This window comes from Choloepus didactylus, chromosome 15, assembly GCF_015220235.1.
Source record: "Choloepus didactylus isolate mChoDid1 chromosome 15, mChoDid1.pri, whole genome shotgun sequence".
Lineage (NCBI taxonomy): Eukaryota > Metazoa > Chordata > Mammalia > Pilosa > Megalonychidae > Choloepus > Choloepus didactylus.
Window position 1 is genome coordinate 43,837,643 of NC_051321.1, and position 17,225 is coordinate 43,854,867.

At 37.8% G+C, this 17,225-nt stretch overlaps 1 protein-coding gene across 2 annotated transcripts in view; it reads left to right on the forward strand.

Annotated features, from left to right (window-relative positions):
- Positions 1-17,225, forward strand: part of TBC1D12 (TBC1 domain family member 12) — a 205,416-nt gene that overhangs the window by 7,323 nt on the left and 180,868 nt on the right. The gene's annotated exons all lie outside the window — the stretch shown is intronic.

A 17,225-nucleotide genomic window follows, 5' to 3' on the forward strand; every position in this document is an offset into this window, starting at 1 on the left:
CCAGTCAAGAATTATAGGCTAACAGGCGCCACCTGCTGGGCAGAAAAGCACAGTGACCAGAGGCATCAAAGGGTGGAGCAATTTTCTAAGACACACCCTCAGGGAAACCAGATACTGAATATTTCTTCCCTCTGGGACCTGAGCCTGTTCTGGTCTGAGAAAACCCGATTTGGATAACCAAGGAAACCATGCCTAGACAACAGAAAATTACAGCCTACACTAAGAAAAACAAAGTTATGGCCCAGTCAAAGGAACAAACGTACACTTCAACTGAGATACAGGAATTTAAACAACTAATGCTAAATCAATTCAAAAAGTTTAGAGAAGATATTGCAAAAGAGATAGAGGCTGTAAAGGAAGAACTGGACATGTATACGGCAGAAATCAAAAGTTCAAAAAACCTACTAGTAGAATCTATGGAAATGAAAGGCACAACACAAGAGATGAAAGACACAATGGAAGCATACAACAGCAGATCTCAAGAGGCAGAAGAAAACACTCAGGAACTGGAGAACAAAACACCTGAAAGCCTACACGCAAAGGAGGAGATGGAGAAAAGAATGAAAAAATATGAGCAACGTCTCCGGGAACTCAAGGATGAAACAAAGTACAATAATGTACGTATCATTGGTGTCCCAGAAGGAGAAGAGAAGGGAAAGGGGGCAGAAGCAATAATAGAGGAAATAATTAATGAAAATTTCCCATCTCTTATGAAAGACATAAAATTACAGATCCAAGAAGCGCAGCGTACTCCAAACAGAAGAGATATGAAGAGGCCTACGCCAAGACACTTAATAATCAGATTATCAAATGTCAAAGACAAAGAGAGAATCCTGAAAGCAGCAAGAGAAAAGCAATCCATTACATACAAAGGAAGCTTAATAAGACTATGTGCGGATCTCTCAGCAGAAACCATGGAGGCAAGAAGGAAGTGGTGTGATATATTTAAGATGCTGAAAGAGAAAAACCACCAACCAAGAATCCTGTATCCAGCAAAGCTGTCCTTCAAATATGAGGGAGAGCTCAAAATATTTTCTGACAAACAGACAATGAGAGACTTTGTGAACAAGACACCTGCCCTACAGGAAATACTAAAGGGAGCACTACAGGGTGATAGAAGACAGCAGTGTGTGGTTTGGAACACAATTTTGGGAGATGGGAGCACAACAATGTAAGTACACTGAACAAAGGTAACTATGAATATGGTTGAGAGAGAAGATGGGGAGCATGTGAGACACCACAAGAAAGGAGGAAAGATAACAACTGGGACTGTGTAACTTGGTGAAATCTAGAGTATTCAACAATTGTGATAAAATGTACAAATATGTTCTTTTACGAGGGAGAACAAGCAAATGTCAACCTTGCAAGGTGTTAAAAATGGGGAGGCATTGGGGGAGGGATGCAATCAGCATAAACTAGAGACTGTAACTAATAGAATCATTGTATTATGCTTCCTTTAATGTAACAAAGGTAATATACCAAGGTGAATGCAGATAAGAGGGGGGGATAGGGGAGGCATGTTAGACACTTGACATTGGTGGTATTGTCTGATTGTTTATTCTACTTTGATTTAAGGTTATTTTTCCTTTTGCTGCTTCCTAGCTGTCATTTTTTTTTGTTTCCTCTTTCTTTTGCCTCTCTACCTTCTTTGACTCTCCCTCCTGCCTTGTGGAAGAAATGTAGATGCTCTTGCTTAGTATGAGCAGAATGTTCAATTAGGATGAACTTAAATGTTTGGAAATGAACAGGGGTGTTGGTAGCAAGATGTGAGAATAACTAACAGCGCCGAATGGTGTGTGAATGAGGTGGAAAGGGGAAGCTCAGAGTCGTATATGTCACCAGAAGGAAAGTTGGAGGTCAAAAGATGGAAATGTATAAAACTGAATCCTATGGTGGGCAATGTCCATGATCAACTGTACAAATACTAGAAATCACTTCATGAACCAGAACAAATGTATGACAATACAATTAGAAGTTAATAATAGAGGGGCATATAGGGAAGAACTATATACCTATTACAAACTATATACTACAGTTAGAAGGATTTCAACATTTTTTCATAAACAGTAACAAACGTACTATATCAATACTAGGAGTCAACAATTGAACAGTAACAAACGTACTATATCAATACTAGGAGTCAACAATTGAGGGGGGTTGGTTAGGGATAGGGGAGGTTTAGAGTTTCCTTTTCTTTTTTTCTTTTTTCATCTTTCACTTTATTTCTTGTCTGGAGTAATGAAAAGTTTCTAAAAATTGAACAAAAATTAAGTGTGATGGATGCACAGCTGTATGAGGGTACCCAGGGGCAAGTGATTGTACACTTTTGATCTTTGGATAATTGTATGGTATCTGAACAATCTCAATAAAAATGGAAAAAAAATTAAAAAAAAAATGTTACCAATTAAAAAAAGAGATTAAAGAGACAATGACAGTTAAATTCAATACATGATCCTGGACAGGATCTAATAATGGAGAAAATGCCCAAAAGGACTTTATTGGGATATAAGAAAAAATAAAATGGTATATCCATATGTTCGAGTATAATACTTACTTAAATTGAATTTTCAATGACATAGGAAAATGCTTCTATGTTAAATTAGAAAAAAATACATACTTACAAAGAAATAAGCAGAGATGTATACAGTGTCATTTATAACAGCAAAAAACTGCAAACAATTTAAATGCCCCAATTTGGAGATTAAGCAAATTATGGCACATCCATACAACAGAATTCTATACAGCAATTAAAAACGGTTACAGAAGTATATTTACCGAGATGGACAGTATTCACAATATTTTACAAAGAGAATGGGGAATAAAACAGTTTTGTATGGTAACAACTGTGTACACACACACAAACACACACACACATACACACAAGCCTAGAAAAAGCTGTTAGGTCATACATGACCATTTTAATAGTGGTTTCCACTGAGTAATAGGATTTTGAGTGATTTTTGCTTTTACTTTCTGTTAGCATTTATGTATTTATTGATTTTTAGTAGGAAAAAAATTATAAAAAACAGAATATAAAACTATATATGTATTGTAATCTCAACATTTCATCAAAAAATATACAAAGTGAATAGATATAGTAGTAATCTTTTTCCTGCTTAAAATGCTTTTTGTTCTTTCCAAATTTTTTAACAATGGGCATGTGCTATTTTTATAATGAATAAAATAAGTTTTACACAAATCTGAAAAAAAAAATCCATTTGGGAGAATAACTGGATACGTAAGTGAAATAAGTGGATAACTGTGAGACTAATGAGAGGTCCGGACGATCCAAAATATCTCCTCCTCCATCTGTCACACCCAGAAGAATATAAAGATCTGCTGCCAGGGAATCTCTTTCTTGGGCCCATTAGCAGCAACAGGACTTTTTAACATCCTGGTTTGGGCTTTTTAACATCCCCCCCTAAAAAGAGAGACTCGTCAGTTTCCGGAGATGGTGACATATGGGGAGTAGCAGCAAGGAAAAAGGTAAATCAAAGACAGGCCCTAAAGCAGCTAGGTTTTGAACATAATGTAATGAAGTGTTCTGTCAGATAATTTCAGGAGGTGTGTTACTTATCTATCACTGTGTAACAAATCATCCCCAAATTTAGCAGCTCAAAACAATAATGAATAGTTCCGATGGGTTTAGGTTTCAGGAGTGGCTTAGGAAGGTGATTCTGATTCTGGAACTTGCAGTCTAGATGCTGGCAAGGCTGTCATCATCTGAAAACTCAACATATTCTCAAGGTTTCACTTACAAAATGGCACACTTGCATGGCTATTGGCAAAAGGACTCAGTTCCCTGCTGGCTGTTGGCAGGAAGCCTCAGTTTCTCACTATGTGTACCCCCCACCACAACAGAGCTGCTTGATTGTTCTCATGCCATAGCAACTGGCTTTCCCCAAAGTGAGTTGCCCAAGAAGAGCAAAGAGCCCCAGTGCCTTTTAATACCTAGTCTTAGAAGTCTTCACTTCTGATAGTCTATTTATTAGAAGTGAGTCAGTTAATCCAGACCACACTCAAAGGTAGAGGAATCAGTCTTCACCACGTGAAGGGAGGAGCGTCGAAGAGTTTGTGCACATATTTAAAAACTACCAGAGTTGGGTTCATGAACATTTAGTGAATGTCTTTCCTTAGGACCAATGTAGGCAGTGGGAATTCAAACACAAATTGTTTTCCAATCATGGGACTAAAGAAATAGGAGTTTTTATTTAAGTGGACAAGAGGCAGTTTTAGAATACGGGACATTACAGGGTTATGATAATTTTAAATCTCAAGAGGTATGAAGGTGAGATTTAAATTGTGGACATCGTGAGGGTCTGATTTTCTGGTGAGCAAAGAAGAAAGATTTCTTTGTATGCTGTGTGGTTGCCTGTCCATAAAACTTAGTAGAACCTGATTTGAAGACTGTATACCAAAGTAAAGAAAGAGTGATTTATTCTGTCATGTAAACTCAACACCTAGGTCAGTATTTTGTACCTAGGAAAAAATCAATAAATATTTAATGGTTTTTTTAATTAAATTTAACTGGTGAATTAAGATGAAGTCTAAGTATTAGCCCTTGTTATCACATGGGATTGTTATAGATTTCAAGTATTATGGATACTCATGGTGTTTTCACTTACCTCCTATTTCTTTAACAGGCTCAGCTCTTTCTCTAGCATTTAGAGCAGTCATAATGTCACAAACTGGAGGCCTATGGACCAAATTTTGCCAGAGTTGTTTTGTTTGGTTAAAACATATTTTACACGTACATATATACACATATACATATACACCCATGTGTGTATATGTATATGGGTGTATATGGGTGTATTTTTTAATTGATTTTGAATGCCTTTAAGTGAGGCATACACCCAACACGCAAGCTCTAGCTCCCCACAGGCCCCACTACTTCCAATTCTCTAGTGAATGTTCGTCTCATTGGTCCTTGAAGATTCTTGAATGTGAGAGCTGTTGTCAAAACTATCAAAAATTTCTGTGCACTCCTTTGGTATCCATTTCACTTTGGCTAAGCTACTTGCCTTTACACTGACCTTTAGCCTAGACAATAAGCAGCTTTCCAGCCCCAGGGCATAGATTTCCCAGTGTCCAAACCCACAGCTGGTCCCAAATGATAAGCTTTTCACGTGCATTTGCTTTAAACAAACCAATCCTTGACTCTCATGGGCAATCCACTAGCCTCCACCCCTGGACCATAATAAAGACAGAAGCCCACGGGTCCCTCTTGCTCTGCTTGTGTGCTCCCCACTTGCTGGTTGAGCCATTGGAGCTGATATCACTTTTCACTGGCACCCCTTTCTTTTTGGGACCTGTGAGTGGCAAACTATCTTTTCTCATACATGATGGCTTCAGTTTCCCATTGTGTCACACCTGATCTCCTGCTGAACCCAGTTTTAAAATCCAGTTTAACTAATTCAAAACACCCATGCATCTAGATTTTAAGTCTCAGAATTACACTTTTCAATATTAGGTCAGCCTAACTTATTCTACATCCCAAGGTCAAAGGTCCTGTCTTGGCTGTCATCTCCCTTTTTAGTTTAGCCAACTTCCCCCTGAACCCTGCTAATCCCTCATTTTGCCCTTCTCTCTCCTTTCCCTTCCATCCTCATTGGCATTCCTCATGACTTTTCTCCTTTTCCTACTTCTGTCAATCCCCATATTCTCAATGGTATGGGGGGAAAGCGGGAAGTGGAGGTCAGAAATACTTGACTTTTAGTCATTTTTAAAATGGGGATAAAAATGCCCACCTGGGAGTGAAATAATGCATGCATGTAAAGCACCTGGCACACAAAAGGTAGGGTAAACTGGAAAAAATATCCCTTCCTTCTTTCTGGCAAATTTACACTTTTGACGTCTTCTGAGAAGCTATTTGCACAGCCCTTCCACTTTGAAATTCTTTTCCTATCTTCGTCTTTCTCAGTTAATGCATTCATTCTTTGATTCATTCATTTATTCAACAATTATTAATTGAGCACTAACTCTGTACCAGCCATTGTGCTGAGGGCTGAGAAAAAGGAAAAAAAGACACCATTCCTGCCTTGTTGAGCTTATGATCTCCTGGTGGGAAACAGACAGCAATCAAAGAACCACACAAACAGGTATAAAATTACAACGTTTAGTGCCACAAAAGAGAGAGTATGTGGTGTTCTGACATATCATAAGAGGAGGAAATGACCTGGTCAGGGAGGTTCCAGAAGGCTTTTCCTGAAGAAATGAGGACCAAGCTGAGATCTATAGGAAATAGGAGTTAACTGGGTGGCGGTGGGGAAGGTGGTTAGAATTGTTAACAGATGGAAGAGCATGTGAAAAAGTAAAGGAAGCGCAGGTTTATCTGCTTGTCAGGATGTGTTGCTTGTTTTCTTTCTGCCTTTCTTTCCTATCTCTCTCCTTCCCTCCCCCTCCCCTTCTCGCTCCATTTTCTTTCTCTCTTTATTTCTTTCTCCCTTCCTTCCTTCTGGCCTTCCTCCCCCATCTTTCTCTTTCTTTCTTTCTCTCACCTTAGATGCAGAGGGTTGAATTACCCAACTTCCTCTGTTCCTGACACATTGTCCTAATTTATCCATGCAAGGACCCTCTGTCACTAATTTATCTGTGTATTCCATTTTATCCCCTTTCAGCAATTCCCTTCTCCTCTCTTCCACAGGTGACCATTTTAATGCATTTAATCCAGATTTTTAATTTGTGTTCTTGTGAAAATATACACTGCTGTTTTTTGTATATGCAATCTTAATTTATATAAATGGTATTGTATTATTAATCCCATTTCTTACTTTTTTTACTTGGACCACTTATTGCATGTTTACTCCAATTGCAAGTTGTCTCCAATTCCTTGCCACTTCAAAAAACTACAAACTCTTACACACTTTAATGAACATCCTTCAATATGTCCTCTTAGGGATCAGCAAAAGAATTCTTTTGAAGCATAAAGCCAGGATTAGAACTGCTGGGTCATAGGCTACGCAGGCACTGCATTTGAAAAGGTCATGCCAGCAGGTTCTCCAGAATAGCTGCAGCCACCAGAGGTTTTGTGTTATGTGGTTACCTCATCCCTGTTGCTCTCCATCAGAGCATCCTGAATTCCTCCATTCAATTTTTTTCTCTCTCTCTCTCATACCCCTTTTATCCTTCATAAACCTATTGTAAACAAGCCATCAAATTTATGTTCTCCCCTTGTAGCCTAAATCCGGAGCCAGTTGAATGTATCCCCTTTAGGAACTCGCAACACACAGTTACATAGTAAAGGAAATCACCATCTTCTAATGGAGGTTTCTGTTGTCTTCTTAACAGTTAAACGACTGTAGGATTGTTTTTTAGTACATAATTTGTACGATTCTGCAAGGTCCCCTTTTAATCCACAAATACTTGTTTGGAGCATCTAGTCACTAAATTGGACTGAAGGCAGATTGAACCAGAGAAAATTTTAACTTAGTCTCAAAATAGGAAGAAAAATAACATAACATAACATAATATATATAAATATAAGTAATGGGTGTGTGTGTAAGTTTCTGCTTCATTAGCAGTCAAAGAAAAGTAATTTAAAAAGTAAAGAGAAATACTTCTAATCTTATAAAATTGGGATTTATAAAAGAGATTTTATCCATCTTTGGCTAGAGTTCAGGAAAATGAGTACTTTCACGTAATGCCAGTGGAGAATGTAAAATTGTACAACCTTTCTGGAGAGCAGTTTGGCAATGTGTATCAAAAGGCTTTAAAATGTCTATTAAAACATTTAAAAAAGAGTTACAGTTACAGATGATTCAGTGTGAATCATCATCCATCCACATGCATATGCACATGCATATATACATACATACACACAGACACACAGATAGTTGGATACGGAAATAGGTGTAGGGGTGTGTGTGTGTGTGTATCTGTGTACATATATTTCTTACCTATGTCTAGAGAGAGGGCCTAGAAGCAATGATTTCAGCATCAAAGTGCCTAGTTCTTAGTTTATTAATACACTTTTCCAAAGGAAACCAGGGCTCTTTGGAGAAATAGCCATTTCCAAGTCCGGGTGGAAAATACAGAAAGAGCCTAAACATCCAGTGATGCCAGAAAGAAAGAAAGTTGCTAAAAAAATTTGTGGGAACCTGTCAAAAGTACACAAGAGTCAACTTTAGGGGCTCTCAACAACCAAATCTGGAACAATTTGAACAACAAAATAAAAACTATAGTAGTGTATTTTATAACTTACAGCATAAAATTGAAAACTATCAGTCTGTATTTATATAAATAAATAATTGAATAAGTAACTGAGTGGGGGAGAATGGAAAGCTCTTCCTTACAAGAGAATTCCAAATAAATGGAGAAGGTAACTTTACAGAACAGAAAACTGCAGACACCGCCATAACTAAGTGGTCAAAGTTTAGCATCACCAGTAATGGGTCAAATCAGCATTATGTGCCTCCTAATATAATGCACAGAGGACACATCACCTCTGCAGTATTCTTACCAAAAATGTGTAACATGAATTTAACTATGAGGAAACTTAAGACAGATCTAAATTGAGAAAAAACTTACAAAGTAATTGGCCAATCTGTTCCAAAATTGTCAAGGTCGTGAAGGACCAGCTACATAATTTGCAGAGCCCTTCATCAAAAATTAAGAATTTCAAGGCAGTGACAGCAGAGCATTAAACCAAACAGAGGCTCCTTTAAGCACAAGCCTCACTGTGACTGCACAGGTAGTGAACCCATGCAGTCAAACCTGAGGTCCTGAATGACAAAAGTAGACCAAGAAACTGTCTGTATTGGAGGGGGGAAACAAGAAATGAAAACTAAATGCAGTGTTTGATTCTGCACCAGGTCAAGGCCATTAGTGGGACAAATGGCAAAATTTGAAAAAGGTCTGCAGATTAGATAATAGAATTGTGTCAGTGTTTATTTCCCAATTTCAATAATGGTATTGTGGTTATATTAGATGTTAATATTTGGGGAATCTGAATAAGGAGCATACAGAAATACTTCATACAGTTGTGCAAATTTTTGTAGGTCTGAAATAATTTCAAAATGAAAAAACTTTTAAATAATTATTCCAATAAAAGAGATATGAGAGATCAGTGAGCACTGGAGAAATCACTGAAATTGTCTTGGAAAATAGAATTTAAGGTGGGTTTTGAAAGGTGGATAAGAGTTGAATGAATAGAGAGGGCATATGGAAGAAAACATGTAAATCAATAACAAAGTCCTTGGCTTTTAAGTCTAATAAAAAATGTCTTTATATCATTTTCCCTAGCAATTCTATTTCTAATAAATTTTCCTGTGAAAACAACCAAAGGAATGCACAAATATTTATACACAAGGGAATTTCATCACAACACTTTAAAAATGAACAGTTGGAAACATCTAAATGTCCAATAATAGGCTGTGCCAGTTTGAATGTATTCTGTCCCCCAAACACCATTATCTTTGATGTAATCTTGTGTGGGCAGACGTTACCAGTTTTGATTAGATTTCCTTGAGTGTTTCTTTGGAGATGTGCCCCACCCAGCTGTGGGTGATGACTCTGATTGGAAATTTCCATGGAGGCGTGACCCCACCCATTTAGGGTGGGCAGAGGGAAGTCAGTGCAACTGTGAGTGATGTTTTGAAGAGGAGCTACAGACAAGAGGGACACTTTGAAGAAAGCACAGGAGCTGCAGATGAGAGAAAGTTTGAAGACAGCCGTTGAAAGCACTCTTGCTCTGGAGAAGCTGAGAGAGGGCAAAAACCCCAAGTGCAACTAAGAGTGACATTTTTGAGGAACTGCAGCCTAGAGAGGAATGTCCTGAGAGAAAGCCGTTTTGAAACCAGAACTAGGAGCAGACGCCAGCCACGTGCCTTCCCAGCTAACAGAGGTTTTCTGGACACCATTGGCCATCCTCCAGTGAAGGTACCCGATTGTTGATGTGTTACCTTGGATACTTTATGGCCTTAAGACTGTAACTGTGTAACCAAATAAACCCCTTTTATGAAAGCCAATCCATCTCTGGTGTTTTGCATTCTGGCAGCATTAGCAAACTAGAACATAGGTGATTGGTTAAATTTACTTTATTAATTCACAAATAAGATCATCCATAAAATAATATTCAATTAACTCATTTATATATCCAAAAATATTTATTGAACAACTTCATTCAGTGAACAGCAAGTGAACAAGATGCTAACTTCCATGCCTCACAGAGCCTAAACTCAGAGGGAAGTCAGGGATTAATTATTAATTCATAACAGGTTTATCATATGAAATGAAAAAGCATTTTATAAGACAGTATGCTTCATATGATCCCAATTTGTGAAAATAATGAAAATTAAATGTATATGCCTTAAAAGATTGAAAGTATATATATGAAAGTATATATATTTGTAACATTATTTCTGAGTGATTGGATTATAGCTTTTTTTTTTTTTAGTTCTCATATTTTATTCTGTTAAAAAATGGCTCCCATCAACCTATTATACTTTGTAATCAAAATAAACATGTTGAAAAATATTTAACATACTTCAGGACTGGCCCTTACTGTTTCTGAAAATACTACCATTTGGAAAACTTTAATCATCCTCATACTGAATTTATATGAAAGCTCTAATTTGATTAGAGCTGTAGCAGCTATTGACAGAAGCAGTCATTGTCTGCAAGTCTGTCCGTAATTTAAAATTTGAGCCTGATAGATGTTTTTCCTAAAGATGTACCTTCGTGCCCTCTTATAGCATAAAAAAAAATTACAATTCTTGTTTCTTCACAATCCATAGCTTTGACACATATTTGAAATGAATTTTGGAGCCTTCTTTTAAATATTTACCACTCTGTCAATTTTTAAAATACTGTACAAGGAAAAGTATAAAAATGCAAACAAAAACCCACGCTTCTCTTTTCATGTCTATCCTTTTAGATCTTTATCAATATATATAAGCAGTTTTATACATTGTTGTAATTATGGTATGCAATTGTGTCTTCTCTACTTTTTATTTAATATTGTTTTGTAAAAATTTTACATATTTCTGCATTTCTATTTTAATTATTTTCATAATATTTCACTTATATACCTAGTTTTTCTTACACTTCTCGGATTATTGACTATTTAAATAATTTCTAATTTTTCACTATTAAACATTTTGTTGTAAGCATCTTTGTATAGTTTTTATTTTCTTTTTTCGAATGATTTCCTTATGAGAGATTCCCAGGAGTAGGATTATAGTGCTCCTTGATATGTGGCACCAGTTTTCTTTCCCAAAAGCTCTGTGGGTGTTTCTTGTGGGACCTGTCTCCCAGGGGTGTAAATCTCCCTGGCAACGCGTGATATGACTCCCAGGGGTGAATCTGGACCTAGCATCGTGGGATCAAGAACATCTTCTTGACCAAAAGGGGGATGCGAAATGAAACACAAGTGGTTGAGAGATTTCAAATGGAGTCGAGAGGTCAGTGTGGTGGACATTCTTATGTACTATATAGATAACACTTTTTAGTTTTTAATGTATTGGAATAGCTAGAAGTAAATACCTGAAACTACCAAACTCTAACCCAGTAGCCTTGACTCTTGAAGATGATTGTGTAACAATGTAGATTACAAGGGTGACAGTGTGATTGTGAAAACCTTTTGGATCATACTCCCTTTATCCAGTGTATGGATGGATGAGTAGAAAAATGGGGACAAAATCTAAACGAAAAATAGGGTGGAATAGGGGGGTGATTTGGGTGTTCTTTTTTACTTTTATTTTTTATTCTTATTCTGATTCTTTCTGGTATAAGGAAAATGTTCAAAAATAGATTGTGGTGATGAATGCTTAACTATAGGATGGTACTGTGGATAGTTGATTGTACACCATGGATGATTGTATGGTATGTGAATATATTTCAAAAATACTGAATTTAAAAAAAAAAAGCTCTGTGGGTGTTTCTAAAGCATTTCCTCTGTCTCTTGGTTTGTGGCTGTCCTGCTGTGGCTAACCAAAAGGCAGCTGCTTAGTGACCTTACCATCATTCATTTCCCACACGTCTTACCCTGCTGAGTTAATCTGCAATATGCATCCTTTAAATACTTATCATCTAACTATAATCTACAACTTTAGCCCTATTCATTCCAGGTGTGCATGGAATGCTGTTTAGCCCATTTGCAGAAGTTGAAGATGATTTCAATAGCAATCCAAGTCACAGAGTCTTAAGGAAGATTGTACATTCCCAGCACTTTATAGAATCTTTTTAACTTTGATACCAAATTTGTTCCACAGCTTGTCAACCAATCTTCAATTTATTGACCACATTTTTGTTTAATCAGTTCATCATTGGCTCAGTTTTGAGATCAGTATACATCAAGGACAATTTATGGTTATTTTGGGTTTCACTAGTGCATACTGATACAAAACAAATCATCTTTAGGATTAATATTCACCCGTGGACCATGCTTTCAATAGTAGAAATAGGAATCAGTACAACACAGTTTCTGAATCATGGTCCTGTTCTTAATCTATGGAATTGGGAGTTTCCTGAGGACTGGAAACATATTTTGATACTAGTTTTATTTAGCCATTTATTCATGTGTTCCTTTAATAAATGTTTATTGAGCAGCTTTTATGTGCCTGGCACTGTGCTAGATACTGTGGCTACTAATGTGAACAAAGCAGACATACTCCTTCCCCTCATGGAGTTTGCAATGTAGTGTATGTGTGTGTGTGAGTGTGTGTACAAATGCTAGTCCAAACAAATATAAAATTACAGTGGTGATAGTGGCTATAAAGGAAAGGTAAAAGACCAGGGTGAAATGAAAGCATATAATAGGAGTCTAACCAACTAGGGGAGTGGGTCAGAGAAAGCCTGTCTGAGTAGGTGATATTAACACTGAGTCCAGTAGGAAAACAAGAGTTAGCCAGGTTAACAAGATGGGGACGAGCACTTTAGGCAGGGGGACCACCATGCACAAAGATCCTGAGGCAGAAGGAGCACATAATATCAGAAACAGAGAAAAGGATGGTGTATCTAAAATATGACAAATAAGAAAAGAAATGTGAGATGAGACTGGAGAGGTAGAAAAAAGTCAGTAGAGCAAGGGAACCTCACCCAGATCATCTTGGAGAACATCCTAGACATAGCATAAGCCTTGTAGAAGGAGCCTAATAGTAGATAGGGAGAAAAGAAGACCAATATGACTGAAACCAGGGATTTGGGAGAGAAATGGGAAAGGAGGCTGGGCAGGCAGCCCGACTGTGAAGAGCCCATAGGTAATTGTTCCGGTTTGCTAATGCTGCCTTTTCGCAAAACACCAGAAATGGATCGGCTTTTATAAAAGGGTGTTTATTTGGTTACACAGTTACAGTCTTAAGGCCATAAGGTGTCCATGGTAATGTGTCGACAATCGGGTACCTTCACTGGAGGATGGCCAGTGGCATCTGGAAGGCATGTGGCTGGCATCTCCTTGTTCTCAGGTTGCATTCCAAATGGCTTTCTCCCAGGACGTTCCTCTCTAGGCTGCAGTTCCTCAAAAATGTCACTCTCAGTTGCTCTTGGAGCATTTTTCCTCTCTTGGCTTCTCCGGAGCAGAAGTCTGCTTTCAACGGCTGTCTTCTAACTGTTTCTCATCTGCAGCTGCTCTCTCAGCTCCTATGCATTCTTCAAAGTATTCCTGTTGGTTGTAGCAAAGTCGCTCCTTCTGTTTGAGCTTATATAGTGCTCTAGTAAACTAATCAAGGCCCATGCTGAATGGACTGGGACACACCTCCATGGAAATTATCCAATGAAAGATCTCACCCACAGTTGAGTGATGACATCTCCATGGAAACATTCAATCAAAAGTCTCCAACCCAACTTCCTCACCTGGACTGGTGTTGATGTTGTCACAAACATTGGGACTGGCGGTTTGATGTGCTGAGCCCTCGATCATGGGACTTGCCCTTATGAAGCCTGTTACGGCAAAGGAGAGGCTAAACTTGCATGTAATTGTGCCTAAGAGTCTCCCCCTGAGTACCTCTTTGTTGCTCAGATGTGGCCCTCTCTCTCTCTAACTGAGCCACCTCGACAGGTAAACTCATTGCCCTCCCCCCTACGTGGGACCCGACTCCCAGGGGTGTAAATCTCCCTGGCAATGCAGGACATGACTCCCGGGGATGAATCTGGACCCGGCATTGTGGGACTGAGAGTATCTTCTTGACCAAAAGGGGGATGCAAAATGAGACGAAATAGTTTCAGCGGCTGAGAGATTTCAAATGGAGTCGAGAGGTTACTCTGGTGGACATTCTTATGCACTATATAGATAACACCTCTTAGGTTTTAATGTATTGGAATAGCTTGAAGTAAATACCTGAAACTACCAAACTCCAACCCAGCAGTCTGGACTCCTGAAGATGATTATATAATAATGTATATTACAAGGGGTGACAGTGTGATTGTGAAAACCTTGTGGATCACACCTCCTTTATCTACTGTATGGATGGATGAGTAGAAAAATGGGGATAAAAACTAAATGACAAATAGGGTGGGATGGGGGGGATGGTTTGGGTGTTCTTTTTTCACTTTTATTTTTTATTCTTATTCTGAGTCTTTCTGATGTAAGGAAAATGTTCAGAAATAGATTGTGGGATGAACGCATAACTATATGATCATACTGTGAACAGTTGATTGTATACCATGGATGATTGTATGGTATGTGAATATATTTCAATAAAACTGAACTTAAAAAAAAAAAAAAGTCTCCAACCAATCAACACCAATATGTTTCCTGCCCACACAAGACTGCATCAAAGATAGTGGCGTTTTGGGGGACATAATACATCCAAACCAGCTCAGTCATGAAAAAGATTTTGACTCTGGCCTTAAGAGAATGGGAAGCCACTACATTTGGATTAATGAAGTAGAACCCTCCCAAAGAGAACCTAGAAAAAAACAGCCAAAAATGTACAAGGAAAAATGAAGAAAATAAAGTAGCGGAAACTAAGGAAAAAGAGTGCTTCTTTTAAAAGATTGCAAGGTCAAATTTGATGATGAGTGGAAGGGCAGGGGAAAGGCATGGCCAGATTTGTATTTATAAAAAAGTACTTTGGCTAATAATATAATTACAATAATATTGTCTCATCAATCATAACAAAGATACCACACTAATGAAAAATGTTAATGATAGGGAAAACTGTGTTTGTGAGAGGGGTGGGTATATGGGAACTCTGTAGTTCCTGCATGATTTTTCTGTGAACCTGCAACTGCTCTAATAAACAAAAAAAGGAAAATAAGATAAACACAGACACACATACACACAAACACGCACATATACACACTAAAGGACTTCGGCTGTAGCATGGAGAATTATTTGGATGTGGTCCTAAGTAGATGTAGGGAGATCAGTTGGAAGTTAACTGTCCTCCAGGAAAGAGATGATGGTAACAGTCTGGGTGGGTGGATATGGTGTGTGCAGGTTTGAAACTGTTATGGACCCTGGAAGAGCCATGGTCTTTTAATCAATCTTTTTGGGTGGAAACTTTTGATTGACTGTTTCCATGGAGATCTGACTCTCCCAACTGTGGGTAGCACCTTTTGATTAGATCATATCCATGGAGGTGTGGACCCCCCTCCCATTCAGGATAGGTCTTAATTAGATCACTGGAGTCCTTTAAGAGAGCTTGCAGACAGAAGGAGCTCAGAGAAGGTGAGAGACACATTTTGGAGAAAAGCTAAGATACTTAATACCATTTCTGCTATTTTGCATAATGGCTGCTCTAGCAAACCAGAACATGGTGTGAAGTGGATGCATTGAAAAGCTATTTAGAAGGAAAACAGACACACTTTGGTGATTACTTGACTATGAGAATAAGGAAGAAGGAAGTATCAAGGATGATTCCTAGGTTTGGGCTTATGCAACTGGATGAAAAGCACTGTTATTCACTGAGATACAAAACATCGGAATAGGAACAAATTTGGAGGAGGCAAAGGCAATCATGAGTTTAGACTTGGACATATTGAGTAAGAGGCAACTTTGAGACCCCCAAGCAGAAATGTTGGATACACAGTTAGTATATGAATTTTGGCAAAACTGAAGGGATGGTGATGGCATGTATTAAGATTGGGGGTACTGGAAGAAAACTAGGAGAAACTCGTTTTAGTCATGTTATGTTTATGATTTCTGGCAGACATCTAAGGGGATATCAAGAAGGCAGTTGGATTATAAGAGTGAAGCTGTAGAATAAAAATTTTAGAGTCATTAGTTCCTAGATGATAGTCTAAAGTCTTGGGAATTGAATACATTGCCTGGGTAAAGAGGCTTGAGTGGGAAGAACAAAAGAGTTCAGGACTATTCATTAGGAAATTTCAGTTAAGGAGGAAGAATTTCCCTTCTGCCCAGAAGAGACTGAGAAGTTGTGGCCAGTGAGGTAGGAGGAAACCCAAGAGAGTGTGTAGTATGAGAAACTAAGGGAAAAGAATATTTCAATATGGAGGGAGTGAACAACTGTATAAATGCTGTTGAAAGTCCAAGCAAGATGGAGATTTAGGTCAGAGAAGGCGTTAATAAGAGAAAAGTATTGGGGACAGAAGCTGGAATGAGTTAATGGGAGGTGAGAAAATGGAGACAGAATATGAAGACATCCCATTTTAAACTTTTCATTTGAAAACAACTTTGAATTAACAAAAAGTTGCAAACATGAAAGCAATGCAAGGAATACTCAATACCTTTTTCCAGATTTGCCTACTGCTAATATTATATGCCATTTACTCTATCACTTGCTCTGTGTATATGTGTTGTGTGTGTGCACATATACTTTTTTTCTGAATCATTTGAGGATAAATTACATATATCATGGCTCTTTACCCCTAAAGACTCCAGTGTGCATCTCCTAAGAATAAGCCTATTTTCTTATGTACCTGATAGAACAATTATAAAGTGTAAATATGAATATTTACATTGATATCTTTATTTAATCCATTGTGCATGAAAGAATTGTATCAGTTGGTCTAATAATGTCCTTATAGAATTTTTTTCTCTCTTTCTAGTATAGAATCTGGTCTAGGGGCAGGTATTCCATTTAATTTCATGTTGTTTTGGTCTTCTTGAATCTTGGACTTTACCACAGCTTTTCTTTTCTTTTTATGACGTGACATTTTTTTAAAAAGAATAAAGTCCCCTCCTCTCATTTTTTTTTTTTTAATAAAACTTACCTCCTTTTGAGTTTTGTGATGATTTCTGTGTGATTATGCATTCTCGGCCAGAGTACCATATAAATGAAGTTGTATCCTTTTCAGGTTATCTCAAGTGTTTGATGTGTAAA